We start from the raw sequence: 20071 nt of genomic DNA on the forward strand, positions 1-20071 counted from the left end.
TCTGGCACACACCTTCTAATCATTCCATCTGGGCATCTCTTGAATAGAAAGGGTTCATCCCACAAGAATTTTTTGGCTTCAGTGAGCAACTTCTTCACTTGTTGCCTGGTGTAATCTTGAGGAATCCTTCTTCACACCTTGTAGTTTGCAATATCAGCAAACCAAGGTGCTTGTTGAACTTGAAATAGATGCTCATCTGGGAACTTCTCATTTACTAGTTGTGGTGCATCTTGGTTGATCTATTGTGGTAACCTTGACAAATTATTTGCAACTTGGTTCTCACTTCCTTTCCTATCCCTTACTTCAATGTCAAATTCTTGTAGCAAAAGAACCCACCTAATAAGCCTTGGCTTAGCATGCTGTTTAGACATGAGATACTTGAGAGCAGCATGATCAGTTTATACTACAACTTTTGAACCAATCAAGTATTGTCTGAATTTATTAAATGCATATACAATTGCCAATAGTTCTTTTTCTGTGGTGGTGTAATTTTTTTGTGCCTCATTTAACACTTTCCTTTCATAGTGTATGACATGATGCAACTTATCCTTCCTTTGTCCCAGTACAGCACCAATTGCAAAATCACTTGCATCACACATAAGTTCAAAAGGATGTCTCCATTCTAGGGGTGTGATGATTGGTGCTGTAGTGAGTTTAGTTTTCAAAGTTTCGAAAGCATGTTTGCAGTTATCATCAAAGGTAAAAGGGTTGTCAACCACTAGCAAGTTGCTTAGTGGTCTAGCTATCTTTGTGAAATCTTTGATGAATCTCCTGTAAAATCCAAAATGCCCAAGAAAACTTCTCATTGCTTTCACATTGATTGGTACATGAAGCTTTTCTATGATCTCTATTTTAGCCTTGTCAACTTCTATACCATTGTTTGAAACTTGATGTCCAAGAACAATGCCTTCTGGTATCATGAAATGACATTTTTCCCAATTCAAGACTAAGTTTGTTTCTTGACATCTTTTCAAGACAATGGTTAGATGATGCAAACAAATTGGGAAAAAAACATGATTGGGAATGCATGGATCACCAAGAACCATGATCAAAGTGTGAACCCGGATCCAAAGAATTGGCTTACTATGGTTCGGGGGAAATACTTGAATTTTAGTCCGGAAAATGTAAGGTTTGCATTCAACTTGCCCATGATGCAAGGAGATGAATATCCTTACACTAGAAGGGTCAACTTTTATCAAAGGTTGGACCAAGTCCTCACAGTTATTTGTGAAGAGGGCGCCCAATGGAAGAGAGATTCAAGAGGAAAGCCGGTTCAACTGAGAAGGCATGACCTCAAACCCGTGGCTAGAGGATGGTTGGAGTTTATCCAACGCTCAATCATTCCCACTAGCAACCGGTCCGAAGTTACTATAGACCGAGCTATCATGATCCATAGCATCATGATTGGAGAAGAAATAAAAGTTCATGAGGTGATATCCCAAGAACTTTATAAGGTGGCGGACAAGTCCTCTACCTTGGCAAGGTTAGCCTTTCCTCATCTCATTTGTCACCTCTGTTATTCAGTTGGAGTTGACATAGAGGGAGATATCCCCATTGATGAGGACAAGCCCATTACTAAGAAGAGGATGGAGCAAACAAGAGACCCCTCTCATCATCAAATCCCTGAGATGCCTCAAGGGATGCACTTTCCTCCACAAAACTATTGGGAGCAACTAAACACCTCCCTAGGAGAATTGAGTTCCAACATGGGACAACTAAGGGTGGAGCACCAAGAACATTCCATTCTCCTCCATGAAATTAAAGAAGATCAAAGAATCATGAGAGAGGAGCAACAAAGGCAAGGAAGAGACATTGAGGAGCTCAAGCACTCCATAGGATCTTCAAGAGGAAGAACAAGCCGCCATCACTAAGGTGGACCCGTTCTTTAATTTCCTTGTTCTTTACTTTCCTATTTTTCGAATTTTAGTGCTGATGTTTATCTATGTTTGTGTCTTGTGATCATTAGTGTCTTAGTGTCTATGCCTTAAAGTTATGAATGTCCTATGAATCCATCACCTTTCTTGAATGAAAAATGTTCTTAATTGAAAAAAGAAAAGAATTGCATGAATTTTGAATTTTATAACAGTTTAATTATTTTGATGTGGTGGCAATATTTTTGTTTTCTGAATGTATGCTTAAACAGTGCATATGTCTTTTGAATTTGTGGTTCATGAATGTTGGCTCTTGAAAGAATGTTGAAAAAGGAGACATGTTACTGAGGATCTGAAAAATCATAAAAATGATTCTTGAAGCAAGAAAAAGCAGTGAATACAAAAAAAAAGAGAGAAGAAAAACGAAAAAAAAGGGAGAAAAGAAAACGGAAAAAAAAAAGAGAGAAAAAGAAAGAAATAAAGTTGTGGACTCTAGCAAAGCTGAGTCACAATCTGAAAAGGTTTACCCAATTATGTGTCTGTGGCATGTATGTATCCGGTGGTAATACTGGAAGACAGAGTGCTTTGGGCCACGGCCAAGACTCAATAAGTAGCTGTGTTCAAGAATCATCATACTTAACTAGGAGAATCAATAACACTATCTGGATTCTAAGTTCCTAAAGAAGCCAATCATTCTGAATTTCAAAGGATAGAGTGAGATGCCAAAACTGTTCAGAGGCAAAAAGCTAAAAGCCCCGCTCATCTAATTAATACTGATCTTCATAGATGTTTTTGGAATTCATTGCATATTCTCTTCTTTTTATCTTATTTGATTTTCAGTTGCTTGAGGACAAGCAACAATTTAAGTTTGGTGTTGTGATGAGCGGATAATTTGTACGCTTTTTGGCATTGTTTTTAGTATGTGTTTAGTATGATCTAGTTAGTTTTTAGTATATTTTTATTATTTTTTAGTTAAAATTCACTTTTCTGGATTTTACTATGAGTTTGTGTATTTTTCTGTGATTTCAGGTATTTTCTGGCTGAAATTGATGGACCTGAGCAAAAATCTGATTCAGAGACTAAAAAGGACTGCAGATGCTGTTGGATTCTGACCTCCCTGCACTCGAAGTGGATTTTCTGGAGCTATAGAAGCCCAATTGGCGCGCTCTCAACGGCGTTGGAAAGTAGACATCTTGGGCTTTCCAGCAATATATAATAGTTCATACTTTGCCCAAGATTTGATGGCCCAAAACGGCGTTCAAAGTCACCCTCAGGATTTCCAGCGTTAAACGCCGGAACTGGCACAAGGATGGGAGTTAAACGCCCAAACTGGCACCAAAGCTGGCGTTTAACTCCCAGAAGAGTCTCTACACGAAAATGCTTCAATGCTCAGCCCAAGTGGTGCGCGAAATTGTGAACAATACTTTTTCACAACTCTCATAATCCCCGGTCATGAACCCCAAAAACTTGGTAGCTCAATACCATGGCATTACACAACTTCGCACAACTAAACAGCAAGTGCACTGGGTCGTCCAAGTAATAAACCTTACGCGAGTAAGGGTCGATCCCATGGAGATTGTTAGTATGAAGCAAGCTATGGTCATCTTGTAAATCTTAGTCAGGCAAACTCAAATGGATATGGTGATGAACGAAATAAACATAAAGATAAAGATAGAGGTACCTATGTAATTCAATGGTAGGAACTTCAGATAAGCGCATGAAGATGCCTTCCCTTCCGTCTCTCTGCTTTCCTACTGTCTTCATCCAATCCTTCTTACTCCTTTCCATGGCAAGCTCATGTAGGGTTTCACCGTTGTCAATGGCTACCTCCCATCCTCTCAGTGATTACGTTGCCTATGCTCTGTCACAGCATGGATAATCATCTGTCGGTTCTCGGTCAGGCCGGAATAGAATCCAGCGATTCTTTTGCGTCTGTCACTAACGCCCCGCCTGCTAGGAGTTTAAAGCACGTCACAGTCATTCAATCATTGAATCCTACTCAGAATACCACAGACAAGGTTAGACCTTTCGGATTCTCTTGAATGCCGCCATCAGTTCTAGCCTATACCACGAAGACTCTGATCTCACGAAATGGTTGGCTCGGTTGTCAGGCGAGCACTCGGTTGTCAGGCGATCAACCATGCATCGTGCAATCAGGAATCCAAGAGATATTCACCCAATCGAAGGTAGAACGGAGGTGGTTGTCAGTCACACGTTCATAGGTGAGAATGATGATGAGTGTCACGGATCATCACATTCATCAAGTTGAAGAACAAGTGATATCTTAGAACAAGAACAAGCGGAATTGAATGGAAGAACAATAGTAATTGCATTAATACTCGAGGTACAGCAGAGCTCCACACCTTAATCTATGGTGTGTAGAAACTCCACCGTTAAAAATACATAAGAACAAGGTCTAGGCATGGCCGTGAGGCCAGCCTCCCAATGATCTAAGAACTAGACGTTCAAAGATGATCTAGAGATCTTAGTGATCAAAAGATTCCCCCGATCAAAATACAATAGTAAAAGGTCCTACTTATAGAAAACTAGTAGCCTAGGGTGTACAGAGATGAGTAAAAGACATAAAAATCCACTTCCGGGCCCACTTGGTGTGTGCTTGGGCTGAGCAATGAAGCATTTTCGTGTAGAGACTCTTCTTGGAGTTAAACGCCAGCTTTAGTGCCAGTTTGGGCGTTTAACTCCCATTTTGGTGCCAATTTGGGCGTTTAACGCTGGGATTTCTGAGGGTGACTTTGAACGCCGGTTTGGGCCATCAAATCTTGGGCAAAGTATGGAGTATCATATATTGCTGGAAAGCCCAGGATGTCTACGTTCCAACGCCGTTGGGAGCGCGCCAATTGTGCTTCTGTAGCTCCAGAAATTCCGCTTCGAGTGCAGGGAGGTCAGAATCCAACAGCATCTGCAGTCCTTTTTTAGTCTCTGAATCAGATTTTTGCTCAGGTCCTTCAATTTCAGCCAGAAAATACCTGAAATCACAGAAAAACACACAAACTCATAGTAAAGTCTAGAAAAGTGAATTTTAACTAAAAACTAATAAAAATATACTAAAAACTAACTAGATCATACCAAAAACATACTAAAAACAATGCCAAAAAGCGTATAAATTATCCGCTCATCACAACACCAAACTAAAATTGTTGCTTGTCCTCAAGCAACTGAAAATCAAAATAGGATAAAAAGAAGAGAATATGCAATGAATCCCAAAAACATCTGTGAAGATCAGTATTAATTAGATGAGCGGGGCTTTTAGCTTTTTGCCTCTGAATAGTTTTGGCATCTCACTCTATCCTTTGAAATTCAGAATGATTGGCTTCTTCAGGAACTTAGAATCCAGATAGTGTTATTAATTCTCCTAGTAAAGTATGATGATTCTTGAACATAGCTACTTATTGAGTCTTGGCTGTGGCCCAAAGTACTCTGTCTTCCAGTATCACCACCGGATACATACATGCCACAGACTCATAATTGGGTGAACCTTTTCAGATTGTGACTCAGCTTTGCTAGAGTCCCCAATCAGAGGTGTCTAAGGTTCTTAAGCACACTCTTATTGCCTTGGATCACAACTTTATTTCTTTCTTTTCTCTTCTTTCTTTTTTTTTCGTTTTCTTTTTTTTTCGATTTTTTTTTCTTTTTTTTCGATTTTTTTTTTGAATAGAAATGCTTTTTCTTGCTTCAAGAATCATTGTAATGATTTTTCAGATCCTCAGTAACATGTCTCCTTTTTCATCATTCTTTCAAGAGCCAACATTCATGAACCACAAGTTCAAGATACATATGCACTGTTTAAGCATACATTCAGAAAACAAAAATATTGCCACCACATCACAATAATTAAACTGTTATAAAATTCAAAATTCATGCAATTCTTTCCTTTTCAATTTAAGCACGTTTTTATTCAAGAAAGGTGATGGATTCATAGGACATTCATAACTTTAAGGCATAGACACTAAGACACTAATGATCACAAGACACAAACATGGACAAACATAAGCATAAAATTCGAAAAACAGAAGAATAAAGAACAAGGAAATCAAAGAACGGGTCCACCTTAGTGATGGCGGCTCTTTCTTCCTCTTGAAGATCCTATAGAGTGCTTGAGCTCCTCAATGTCTCTTCCTTGTCTTTGTTGCTCCTCTCTCATGAGTCTTTGATCTTCTCTAATCTCATGGAGGATGATGGAGTGTTCTTGATGCTCCACCCTTAGTTGTCCCATGTTGGAACTCAATTCCCCTAGGGAGGTGTTTAGTTGCTCCCAATAGTTTTGTGGAGGAAAGTGCATCCCTTGAGGAATCTCAGGGATTTCATGATGAGTAGGGTCTCTTGTGTGCTCCATCCTCTTCTTAGTGATGGGCTTGTCCTCATCAATGGGGATGTCTCCCTCTATGTCAACTCCAACTGAATAACAGAGGTGACAAATGATGAGGGAAGGCTAACCTTTCTAAGGTAGAGGACTTGTCCGCCAGCTTATAGAGTTCTTGGGCTATAACCTCATGAACTTCTATTTCTTCTCCAATCATGATGCTATGGATCATGATAGCCCGGTCTATGGTAACTTCGGACCGGTTGCTAGTGGGAATGATTGAGCGTTGGATGAACTCCAACCATCCTCTAGCCATGGGTTTGAGGTCATGCCTTCTCAATTGAACCGGCTTTCCTCTTGAATCTCTCTTCCATTGGGCGCCCTCTTCACATATGACTGTGAGGACTTGGTCCAACCTTTGATCAAAGTTGACCCTTCTAGTGTAAGGATGTTCATCTCCTTGCATCATAGGCAAGTTGAACGCCATCCTCACACTTTCCGGACTAAAATCCAAGTATTTCCCCCGAACCATAGTAAGATAATTCTTTGGATTCGGGTTCACACTTTGGTCATGGTTCTTGGTGATCCATGCATTGGCATAGAACTCTTGAACCATCAAGATTCTGACTTGTTGAATGGGGTTGGTAAGAACTTCCCAACCTCTTCTTCGGATCTCATGTCGGATCTCCGGATATTCACCCTTTTTGAGTGAAAAAGGGACCTCGGGGATCACCTTTTTCAAGGCCACAACTTCATAAAAGTGGTCTTGATGCACCCTTGAGATGAATCTTTCTATCTCTCATGACTCGGAGGTAGAAGCTTTTGCCTTCCCTTTCCTCTTTCTAGAGGTTTCTCCGGCCTTGGATGCCATAAATGGTTATGGAAAAATAAAAAGCAATGCTTTTACCACACCAAACTTAAAATGTTTGCTCGTCCTCGAGCAAAAGAAGAAAGAAGAGAGTAGAAGAAGAAGAAATGAGGGGAAAGGGAATGGCTTTAATTTTCGGCCAAGAAGGGGAGAAGTGGTGTGTATGTTGTGTGAAAATGAAGGAGTGAAGGAGGGTTTATATAGGAGAGGGGGAGGGGAGGGTTCGGCCATTTGAGGGTGGGTTTGGGAGGGAAAGTGGTTTGAATTTGAATGGTGAGGTAGGTGGGGTTTTATGAAAGATGGATGTGAGTGGTGAAGAGAAAGATGGGATTTGATAGGTGAAGGGTTTTTGGGAAGAGGTGTTGAGGTGATTGGTGAATGGGTGAAGAAGAGAGAGAGAGTGATAGGGTAGGTGGGGATCCTGTGGGGTCCACAGATCCTGAGGTGTCAAGGAAACGTCATCCCTGCACCAAATGGCAAACAAAATCACGTTTTTAGCCATTTCTGGCGTTAAACGCCGGGCTGGTGCCCATTTCTGGCGTTTAACGCCAGCTTCTTGCCCCTTTCTGGCGTTTAACGCCAGTCTGGTGCCCCTTTCTGGCGTTAAACGCCCAGAATGGTGCCAGATTGGGCGTTAAACGCCCAACAGCTAACCTCACTGGCGTTTAAACGCCAGTGGGTGCGTCCTCCAGGGTGTGCTATTTTTCTTCCTGTTTTTCATTCTGTTTTTGCTTTTTTCATTGATTTTGTGACTTCTCATGATCATCAACCTACAAAAAAAAAAAGAAAAAATAACAAAATAAAATAAATAAAATATAACATTGGGTTGCCTCCCAACAAGCGCTTCTTTAATGTCAGTAGCTTGACAGAGGACTCTCATGGAGCCTCACAGATACTCAGAGCCATGTTGGAACCTCCCAACACCAAACTTAGAGTTTGAATGTGGGGGTTCAACACCAAACTTAGAGTTTGGTTGTGGCCTCCCAACACCAAACATAGAGTTTGACTGTGGGGGCTCTGTTTGGCTCTGTTTTGAGAGAAGCTCTTCATGCTTCCTCTCCATGATGACAGAGGGATATCCTTGAGCCTTAAACACCAAGGATTCTTCATTCACTTGAATGATCAACTCTCCTCTATCAACATCAATCACAGCCTTTGCTGTGGCTAGGAAGGGTCTGCCAAGGATGATGGATTCATCCATGCACTTCCCAGTCTCTAGGACTATGAAATCAGTAGGGATGTAATGGTCTTCAACTTTAACCAGAACATCCTCTACAAGTCCATGGGCTTGTTTTCTTGAATTGTCTGCCATCTCTGGTGAGATTTTTGCAGCTTGCATCTCAGAGATCCCTAACTTCTCCATTACAAAGAGAGGCATGAGGTTTACACTTGACCCTAAGTCACACAAGGCCTTCTTGAAGGTCATGGTGCCTATGGTACAAGGTATTGAAAACTTCCCAGGATCCTGTCTCTTTTGAGGCAGTTTCTGCCTAGACAAGTCATCCAGTTCTTTGGTGAGCAAAGGAGGTTCATCCTCCCAAGTCTCATTTCCAAATAACTTGTCATTCAGCTTCATGATTGCTCCAAGGTATTTAGCAACTTGCTCCTCAGTGACATACTCATCCTCTTCAGAGGAAGAATACTCATCAGAGCTCATGAATGGCAGAAGTAAGTCCAATGGAATCTCTATGGTCTCAGTTTGAGCCTCAGATTCCCATGGTTCCTCATTGGGGAACTCATTGGAGGCCAGTGGACGCCCACTGAGGCCTTCCTCAGTGGCGTTCACTGCCTCTTCTTCCTCCCAAAATTCGGCCATGTTGATGGCCTTGCACTCTCCTTTTGGGTTTTCTTCTGTATTGCTTGGAAGAGTACTAGGAGGGAGTTCAGTAATTTTCTTGCTCAGCTATCCCACTTGTCCTTCCAAGTTTCTAATGGAAGACCTAGTTTCAGTCATGAAACTTTGAGTGGTTTTGATTAGATCAGAGACCATGGTTGCTAAGTCAGAGTTATTTTGCTTAGAACTCTCTGTCTGTTGCTGAGAAGATTATGGAAAAGGCTTGCTATTGCTAAACCTGTTTCTTCCACCATTATTGTTATTGAAACCTTGTTGAGGTCTCTGTTGATCCTTCCATGAAAGATTTGGATGATTCCTCCATGAAGGATTATAGGTGTTTCCATAGGGTTCTCCCATGTAATTCACCTCTTCCATTGAAGGATTCTCAGGATCATAAGCTTCTTCCTCAGATGAAGCTTTCTTAGTACTGCTTGGTGCATTTTGCATTCCAGACAGACTTTGAGAAATCATATTGACTTGTTGGGTCAATATTTTATTCTGAGCCAAAATGGCATTCAGAGTGTCAATCTCAAGAACTCCTTTCTTCTGACTAGTCCCATTGTTCACAGGATTTCTTTCAGAAGTGTACATGAATTGGTTATTTGCAACCATTTCAATCAGTTCTTGAGCTTTAGTAGGCGTCTTCTTCAGATGAAGAGATCCTCCAGAAGAGCTATCCAAAGACATCTTGGATAGTTCAGAGAGACCATCATAGAAAATACCTATGATGCTCCATTCAGAAAGCATATCAGAAGGACACTTTCTGATTAATTGTTTGTATCTTTCCCAAGCTTCATAAAGGGATTCTCCTTCCTTCTGTCTGAAGGTTTGGACTTCCACTCTAAGCTTACTCAATTTTTGAGGTGGAAAGAACTTTGCCAAGAAGGCATTGACTAGCTTTTCCCAAGAGTCCAGGCTTTCTTTAGGTTGAGAGTCCAACCATGTTCTAGCTCTGTCTCTTACAGCAAAAGGGAATAGCATAAGTCTGTAGACCTCAGGGTCAACCCCATTAGTCTTGACTGTGTCACAGATTTGCAAGAACTCAGCTAAAAACTGATGAGGATCTTCCAATGGAAGTCCATGGAACTTGTAATTCTGTTGCATTAGAGAAACTAGTTGAGGCTTAAGCTCAAAGTTGTTTGCTCTAATGGCAGGGATAGAGATGCTTCTCCCATAGAAATCGGGAGTAGGTGCAGTGAAGTCACCCAGCACCTTCCTTGCATTGTTGGCATTATTGTTGTCTTCGGCTGCCATGAGTTCTTCCTCTTTGAAGAATTCGGTCAGGTCCTCTAAAGAGAGTTGTGCTTTGATTCTCTTAGCTTTCTCTTCAAGGTCCTTTCAAGTTCAGGATCAGCTTCAACAAGAATGCCTTTGTCTTTGCTCCTGCTTATATGAAAGAGAAGAGAACAAGAAAATGTGGAATCCTCTATGTCACAGTATAGAGATTCCTTGAAGTGTTAGAGGAAAAGAAGAGTAGAAGACAGAAGTAGAAAATTCGAACTTATCAAAGGAGATGGAGTTCGAATTTTGCATCAAGGAATAATGTTAGTCCATAAATAGAAGGATGTGAGAAGAAGGGAAGTGATTTTCGAAAATTAAGTAAAAAATTTGAAAACATTTTTGAAAAACATTACTTAATTTTCGAAAATGAAAGTGGGAAAGAAATAAAATGATTTTTGAAAAAGATTTTGAAATTAGAAATCAAGAAGATTTGATTGAAAATTATTTTGAAAAAGATGTGGTTAAGAAGATATGATTGGTTTTAAAAAGATGTGATTGAGAAGATATGATTTGAAAAACATTTTAAAAAGATTTGATTTTGAAAATTAAAAACTTGGCTAACAAGAAAAGATATGATTCAAACATTAAACCTTTCTCAACAGAAAAGGCAACATACTTGAAATGTTGAATCAAATCATTAATTGATAGTAAGTATCTTTGAAAAAGGAAAGAATTTGATTTTGAAAATATATGATTGAAAAGATATAATTTGAAAAAGATTTGATTTTGAAAAACTTTGAAAACCTGAAAAAAATTGCATAAAAAAAACAGAATCTTCCCCCTTGTGCCATCATGGCGTTAAACGCCCAGAATGGTGCACATTCTGGCGTTTAACGCCCAAAACTATACCCTTTTGGGCGTTAAACGCCCAACCAGGTACCCTGGCTGGCGTTTAAACGCCAGTCTGTCCTTCTACACTGGGCGTTTTGAACGCCCAGCTTTTTCTGTATAATTCCTCTGCCGTATGTTCTGAATCTTCAATTCTCTGTATCATTGACTTGAGAAGACACAAATTAAAATTATTTTTGGATTTTTAATAATAAGAACAAATCAAAATGCAACAAGAATTAAATAACAATGCATGCAAGACACCAAACTTAGCAGTTTGTATACTACTGACACTATGAAAACGCATATGAGACACACAAAACACTCAAGTCAATTGAATTCAAAGATTAGAGCACGAAAATTATCAAGAATTACTTGAAAATCCTTAATACACATGAATGAATGCATGCAATTGACACTAAACTTAAGATGAGACACTAGACTCAAACAAGCAAATTTTTTTTTTGGTTTTTATGATTTTTTTTGAATTTTTCTTTTTTTTGTGTTTTTCGAAAATTAAAAGGAAAAAGAAATCAAAATTCTTAATGAGAATTCCAGGAATCAGTGCAATGCTAGTCTAAGACTCCGGTCCAGGAATTAGACATGGCTTCACAGCCAGCCAAGCGTTCAAAGAAAGCTTCGGTCCAAAACACTAGACATGGCCAAAGGCCAGCCAAGCCTTAGCAGATCACTGCTCCAAAAGCAAGATTGATAAAAATCAACAAGCTTTTGTGATGATAAGTTGAAACCTCGGTCCAATGAGATTAGACATGGCTTCTCAGCCAGCCAGATTTCAACAAATCATCATGAAACTCTAGAATTCATCTTCAAGAATTTCGAAAAAAAAATACCTAATCTAAGCAACAAGATGAACCGTCAGTTGTCCAAACTGAACAATCCCCGGCAACGGCGCCAAAAACTTGGTGCTGTTGCCGGATCTTGGCACTGATGTTACCGGACCAAAAGCTTGCTCAAAACTTGAACAATCCCCGGCAACGGCGCCAAAAACTTGGTGCGCAAAATTGTGAACAATACTTTTTCACAACTCTCATAATCCCCGGTCATGAACCCCAAAAACTTGGTAGCTCAATACCATGGCATTACACAACTTCGCACAACTAACCAGCAAGTGCACTGGGTCGTCCAAGTAATAAACCTTACGCGAGTAAGGGTCGATCCCACGGAGATTGTTAGTATGAAGCAAGCTATGGTCATCTTGTAAATCTTAGTCAGGCAAACTCAAATGGATATGGTGATGAACGAAATAAACATAAAGATAAAGATAGAGGTGCTTATGTAATTCATTGGTAGGAACTTCAGATAAGCGCATGAAGATGCCTTCCCTTCCGTCTCTCTGCTTTCCTACTGTCTTCATCCAATCCTTCTTACTCCTTTCCATGGCAAGCTCATGTAGGGTTTCACCGTTGTCAATGGCTACCTCCCATCCTCTCAGTGATTACGTTGCCTATGCTCTGTCACAGCATGGATAATCATCTGTCGGTTCTCGGTCAGGCCGGAATAGAATCCAGCGATTCTTTTGCGTCTGTCACTAACGCCCCGCCTGCTAGGAGTTTAAAGCACGTCACAGTCATTCAATCATTGAATCCTACTCAGAATACCACAGACAAGGTTAGACCTTCCGGATTCTCTTGAATGCTACCATCAGTTCTAGCCTATACCACGAAGACTCTGATCTCACGGAATGGTTGGCTCAGTTGTCAGGCGATCAACCATGCATCGTGCAATCAGGAATCCAAGAGATATTCACCCAATCGAAGGTAGAACGGAGGTGGTTGTCAGTCACACGTTCATAGGTGAGAATGATGATGAGTGTCACGGATCATCACATTCATCAAGTTGAAGAACAAGTGATATCTTAGAACAAGAACAAGCGGAATTGAATGGAAGAACAATAGTAATTGCATTAATACTCGAGGTACAGCAGAGCTCCACACCTTAATCTATGGTGTGTAGAAACTCCACCGTTGAAAATACATAAGAACAAGGTCTAGACATGGCCGTGAGGCCAGCCTCCCAATGATCTAAGAACTAGACGTTCAAAGATGATCTAGAGATCTAAAGTGATCAAAAGATTCCCCCGATCAAAATACAATAGTAAAAGGTCCTACTTATAGAAAACTAGTAGCCTAGGGTGTACAGAGATGAGTAAAAGACATAAAAATCCACTTCCGGGCCCACTTGGTGTGTGCTTGGGCTGAGCAATGAAGCATTTTCGTGTAGAGACTCTTCTTGGAGTTAAACGCCAGCTTTAGTGCCAGTTTGGGCGTTTAACTCCCATTTTGGTGCCAGTTTGGGCGTTTAACGCTGGGATTTTTGAGGGTGACTTTGAACGCCGGTTTGGGCCATCAAATCTTGGGCAAAGTATGGACTATCATATATTGCGGGAAAGCCCAGGATGTCTACTTTCCAACGCCGTTGAGAGCGCGCCAATTGGGCTTCTGTAGCTCCAGAAAATCCACGTTGAGTGCAGGGAGGTCAGAATCCAACAGCATCTGCAGTCCTTTTTTAGTCTCTGAATCAGATTTTTGCTCAGGTCCTTCAATTTCAGCCAGAAAATACCTGAAATCACAGAAAAACACACAAACTCATAGTAAAGTCCAGAAAAGTAAATTTTAACTAAAAACTAATAAAAATATACTAAAAACTAACTAGATCATACCAAAAACATACTAAAAACAATGCCAAAAAGCGTATAAATTATCCGCTCATCACCAAGCACACACCAAGTGGGCCCGGAAGTGGATTTTTATGTCATTAACTCATCATTTGTAAACCCTAGGCTACTAGTTCTCTATATATAGGAACTTTTGCTATTGTATTTTCATCTTGGATCTTCTGGTTCCCTCTCTGGGGCCGAAGCCAATGATCACACTATCACTTATGTATTTTCAACGGTGGAGTTTCTACACACCATAGATTAAGGTGTGGAGCTCTGCTGTACCTCGAGTATTAATGCAATTACTATTGTTCTTCTATTCAATTCCGCTTGTTCTTGTTCCAAGATATTCATTCGTACCCAAGAACATGATGAATGTGACGCTCATCATCATTCTCACTTATGAACAAGTGACTGACAACCACTTCTGTTCTACAAGCAAACAAGGCTCTAATGTTTATCTCTTGGGTTCTTTAACCGGAATCGTCGTGGTATAAGCTAGAACTGATGGTGGCATTCAAGAGAATCCGGAAGGTCTAAACCTTGTCTGTGGTATTATGAGTAGGATTCAATGATTGAATGACTGTGACGAGCTTCAAACTCGCGATTGTGGGGCGTTAGTGACAGACGCAAAAGAATCACTGGATTCTATTCCGACATGATCGAGAATCGACAGCTGGATAGCCGTGCCGTGACAGGGTGCGTTGAACATTTCCACTGAGAGGATGGGAGGTAGCCACTGACAACGGTGAAACCCTTGCATACAGCTTGCCATGGAAAGGAGTAAGAAGGATTGGATGAAGACAGTAGGAAAGCAGAGAGACGGAAGGGACACAGCACCTTCATACGCTTATCTGAAATTCCCACCAATGAATTACATAAGTATCTCTATCTTTATCTTTATGTTTTATTCATCATCCATAACCATTTGAGTCTGCCTGACTAAGATTTACAAGGTGACCATAGCTTGCCTCATACCAACAATCTCTGTGGGATCGACCCTTACTCGCGTAAGGTTTATTACTTGGACGACCCAGTACACTTGCTGGTTAGTTGTGTGAAGTTGTAGTGATCACAATTTCGTCCACCAAGTTTTTGGCGCCGTTGCCGGGGATTGTTGAGTTTGGACAACTGACGGTTCATCTTGTTGCTTAGATTAGGTATTTTTTCTCAGAGTTCTTAAGAATGAATTCTAGTGTTTCATGATGATCTGTTGAAGTCTGGCTGGCTGTGAAGCCATGTCTAATTCTATTGGACCGAGATTTCAACTTATCATCACAATAGCTTGTTGATTTCTATCAATCTTGCTATTGGAGCAGTGATCTGCTAAGGCTTGGCTGGCCGTTGGCCATGTCTAGTGTTTTGGACCGGAGCTTTCTTTGAAAGCTTGGCTGGCTATGAAGCCATGTCTAATTCTTGGACCGGAGTCTTAGACTAACATTGCATGATTCCTGGAATTCTCATTAAGAATTTTGATATCTTTGTTTTCTTTTTTCACTTAATTTTCGAAAAAAAAAAATCCAAAAATATTTCTTGTTTGAGTCTAGAGTCTCATGTTAAGTTTGGTGTCAATTGCATGTGTCTGTTCTTTTTGCAATCATGCATGTGTCTTCATTAATCTTCAAGTTGTTCTTGATGATTTCATTACTCTGATCTTTAAATTCTCTTGACTTGAGTGTTTGTGTGTCTCATATGCATTCTCATTTTGTTAGTGTCAGTAGTATACTAACTGCTAAGTTTGGTGTCTTGCATGCATTGTTATTTGATTCTAGTTGCATTTTGATTATTCCTCATTATTAAAAATCCAAAAATATTTTTAATTTGTGTCTTTTCAAGTCAATAATACAGAGAATTGAAGATTCAGAACATACAGCAGAGGAATTACACAGAAAAAGGCTGGGTGTTCAAAATGCCCAGTGAAGAAGACAGACTGGCATTTAAACGCCAGCCAGGGTGCCTGGCTGGGCGTTTAACACCCAAAAGGGTAGTGGTTTGGGCGTTAAACGCCAGAATGTGCACCATTCTGGGCGTTTAACGCCAGGATGGCACAAGAGGGAAGATTTTGTTTTCAAACAAATTTTTTCTAGTTTTCAAAATCTTTTCAAAATCAAATCTTTTTCAAATTAAATCTTTTCAATAAAATCTTTTTCAAAAATCACTTGATTTCTTTCCCACTTTTATTTTCGAAAATCAATTAGTGTTTTTCAAAATGTTTTCAAAATCTTTTACTTAATTTTCGAAAATTACTTCCCCTCTTCTCACATCCTTCTATTTATGGACTAACACTATTCCTCAATGAATAATTCGAACTCTATCTCTCTTGATAAGTTTGAATTCTTCTACTTCTGCCTTCCATTTTTCTTGTCCTCTGACACCTCAAGGAATCTCTATACTGTGACATAGAGGATTCCACATTCTCTTCTCTTTCTTATGAGCAGGAGCAAAGACAAAAGCATTCTTGTTGAGGCTGACCCTGAACCTGAAAGGACCTTGAAGCGAAAGCTAAGAGAAGCTAAGGCACAATTCTCTGTAGAGGACCTAACAGAAATCTTCAAAGAAGAAGACCCCATGGCAGCCGAAAACAACAACAATGCCAACAATGCAAGGAAGGTGCTGGGTGACTTTACTGCACCTACTCCCGACTTCTATGGGAGAAGCATCTCTATCCCTGCCATTGGAGCAAACAACTTTGAGCTTAAGCCTCAATTAGTTTCTCTAATGCAACAGAATTGCAAGTTCCATGGACTGTGATGACAAGTCATCATATACCCATTTTTCAAGCTAATTTCACTTGTTTTGATAGCATTTATGCACTTTCTTGCATCCTAAGTAAGTGATTTGGAGTGAAAATGCATAACTTCTTTAAATCAAGCAACCACCATGAAATTAATGTTAATCCATGAGGTTTAAGCTAATTTTAATTGAATTTTAATTGATTTATAAGCCTCTTGAATTTAGTGATACTTGGAGTGGTTGTTTTGGTTTATTATAGGTGAAGAAAAGAAAAGAAAAGGAAAAGCGTGGCCTAAGAAGTGTGGCCTAAGGAAAGGAAAGCGTGGCCAAGGAGAGAAGAAGCGTGCCGCATGCTAAAGGGGAGGTAACATTGCCCTCCACAAGAGCAGACTGCCCTCTAGGAGGGCAACATAAGGAAACCAAACAATGAAGGCAACTCTGCCCTGCCCACTACAAGGGCAGAGCACAAAATGGTGCCTTGGGACCAAGAGGAAGAGAACCTTGCCCTGCCCTTGTGGAGGGCAGAATCGGGCTCTCCAAGGAAAGAAATTCAAGGGAAAATGTCACCCATGCATGCTACAAGGTTCGAACAAGGAACCATGAGGAAGCCAAGACTTAAGGATGAGTGCCGTGCCAAGAAACCAAGGAAATTAATGGAATTTGTGCCCAAGCCATGTTTCGAACACGAGGCGTGCAAGGAGAGAACTCTGCCCTGCCCTTGGCGCGGGCAGGGCAGCATTTTGTGTGTGGCGCACCATGGGACGTTCCTGGCAGCATCTGGCGCACCATGGGACGTTCCTGGCAGCATCTGGCACACCACGACCCCTCCTGGCAGCACCACAACTTTCTGCCCTGCCCTTGGCGCGGGCAGGGCAGCGTTTTGCATTCCTGGCGCACCACGCTCGTCCCTGGCGCACCAATTCCCATCCCTGGCAGCACCAACACGCGCAACGTTCGTCCCTGGCAGCACCAACTTTTCCTGCCCTGCCCATGGCGCGGGCAGGGCAGCATCTCACGCATCAGGGCGCGCCAGACTCGCACCACGCCGCACCAACTCGCACCAACTCGCACCAAGGCCGCACCAACCGTCCGCACCATGCATCAATTTTCTGCCCTGCCCTCCACAAGGGCAGGGCAGCCTCCTGGGAGTGATTTTCATGGGCCGAAAATCCAAATTAAATTCCCATTTTAATTCATTTCTTCACCAAATCAAAAGCCCATCCAAATCCCAAAATCCAAGAATAGAAAGTGTATATATAGAAGCTAGTTTGATGTAATTTTACTTGGGAACCTTTTTACCTTCTTTTGAATTTTTACCTTTTGACTTACTTTTGGCTAGTCTCTGCACTTTTCTTTGAGCTTTCTTGAGAGACTTGTCCGAGCACCAAGAGGATCAAGGGAGAATTGACTGATCTCCTTCCTCATTCTTACTTGGGCAATTCTACTCTTCTGTTTTTGAGATTTGGGTGTGTGAAATTGAGGAAATTCTGTCTCAATTCCCATTCAAACCCTTTTCAATTTGTTTTCTGCATAATTCAATTTCAATTCTATTCTTCTATTGCTTCTTCTTTAATTTTCTGTCAATTGCTTAGATAATTCAGATCTGGGAAGGAAATTGGGTTTTAGGCTCTGCTACCTAAGCCCTTGAGTCCTGAGATCAAAATTCACTTAGGTTCTTCTGTGAACCTCTGCTACATTTTATTTCCTTTCTGTTTGAATGCTTATTGCTTCTGATTTAATTGTTGCTCTCTTATTTGTTGCAATTTACTTCTTCTTTGTTTAGATCCTGCAATCCCATTCCTCAATTCCCTTTTATATTCAAGCCATTTATCTTTCTTGCCATTTAAGTTACTGCAATTTAAGTTTCTTGCACTTTAAGTTTCAGTCATTTACTTTCTTGCTCTTTAAGATTCTGCAAATTTATAATTCTGTTCTTTAATTTACTGCATTTCTCCCTTCCCCCTTTACAATTACTGTCATTTACTCCCTGTTAAACACAAATCACTCAACCAAAACTTGATTCGCTTGACTAAATCACCCACTAAACTAAAATTGCTCAATCCTTCAATCCCTGTGGGATCGACCTCACTCATGTGAGTTATTATTACTTGATGCGACCCGGTACACTTGCCGGTGAGTTTTGTGTTGGATCGTTTTCCACACATCAGACTTCCATTGGAAGATCCTCATCAGTTTTTAGCTGAATTCTTGCAAATCTGTGACACTGTCAAGACTAATGGGGTTGACCCTGAGGTCTACAGACTTATGCTATTCCCTTTTGCTGTAAGAGACAGAGCTAGAACATGGTTGGATTCTCAACCTAAAGAAAGCCTGAACTCTTGGGAAAAGCTAGTTAATGCCTTCTTGGCAAAGTTCTTTCCACCTCAAAAATTAAGTAAGCTTAGAGTGGAAGTCTAAACCTTCAGACAGAAGGAAGGAGAATCCCTCTATGAAGCTTGGGAAAGATACAAACAATTAATCAGAAAGTGTCCCTCTGACATGCTTTCTGAATGGAGTATCATAGGTATTTTCTATGATGGTCTATCTGAACTGTCCAAGATGTCTTTGGATAGCTCTGCTGGAGGATCTCTTCATCTGAAGAAGACGCCTACAGAAGCTCAAGATCTAATTGAAATGGTTGCAAATAACCAATTCATGTACACTTCTAAAAGGAATCCTGTGAACAATGGGACTAATCAGAAGAAAGGAGTTCTTGAGATTGATACTCTGAATGCCATATTGGCTCAGAACAAAATATTGACTCAGCAAGTCAATATGATTTCTCAAAGTCTGTCTGGAATGCAAAATGCACCAGGCAGTACTAAGGAGGCTTCATCTGAAGAAGAAGCTTATGATCCTGAGAACCCTTCAATGGAAGAGGTGAATTACATGGGAGAACCCTATGGAAACACCTATAATCCTTCATGGAGAAATCATCCAAATCTCTCATGGAAGGATCAACAGAGACCTCAACAAGGTTTCAACAATAATAATGGTGGAAGAAACAGGTTTAGCAATGGCAAGCCTTTTCCATCATCTTCTCAGCAACAGACAGAGAGTTCTAAGCAGAACACCTCTGACTTAGCAACCATGGTCTCTGATCTAATCAAAACAACTCAAAGTTTCATGACTGAAACAAGGTCCTCCATTAGAAATTTGGAGGCACAAGTGGGACAGCTGAGCAAGAAAATTACTGAACTCCCTCCTAATACTCTTCCAAGCAATACAAAAGAAAATCCAAAAGGAGAGTGCAAAGCCATCAACATGGCCGAATTTGGAGAGGAGGAAGAGGCAGTGAACGCCACTGAGGAAGACCTTAATGGACGTCCACTGTCCTCTAATGAGTTCCCCAGTGAGGAACCATGGGAATCTGAGGCTCAAAATAAGACCATAGAGATTCCATTGGACTTACTTCTGCCATTCATGAGCTCTGATGAGTATTCTTCCTCTGAAGAGGATGAGTATGTCACTGAAGAGCAAGTTGCTAAATACCTTGGAGCAATCATGAAGCTAAATGACAAGTTATTTGGAAATGAGACTTGGGAGGATGAACCCCCTTTGCTCACCAAAGAACTAGATGACTTGTCTAGGCAAAAATTACCTCAAAAGAGACAGGATCCTGGGAAGTTTTCAATACCTTGTACCATAGGCACCATGA

General features: G+C 40.7%; 2 non-coding genes across 2 annotated transcripts; one reads left to right on the forward strand and one right to left on the reverse strand.

The window, feature by feature from the left end:
- Positions 1-9635: 9635 nt before the first annotated feature.
- On the forward strand, positions 9636-9743 carry LOC112804941 (small nucleolar RNA R71). The gene has a single exon (XR_003203557.1). It is a non-coding gene; the product is annotated as a small nucleolar RNA R71 (small nucleolar RNA).
- A 9067-nt stretch (positions 9744-18810) lies between these two features.
- LOC112804197 (small nucleolar RNA R71) lies at positions 18811-18918 on the reverse strand. Its single transcript, XR_003202817.1, has one exon. It is a non-coding gene; the product is annotated as a small nucleolar RNA R71 (small nucleolar RNA).
- Between the last annotated feature and the right edge of the window lie 1153 nt (positions 18919-20071).

Source organism: Arachis hypogaea, chromosome 5 (assembly GCF_003086295.3).
Source record: "Arachis hypogaea cultivar Tifrunner chromosome 5, arahy.Tifrunner.gnm2.J5K5, whole genome shotgun sequence".
Classification (NCBI taxonomy): domain Eukaryota; kingdom Viridiplantae; phylum Streptophyta; class Magnoliopsida; order Fabales; family Fabaceae; genus Arachis; species Arachis hypogaea.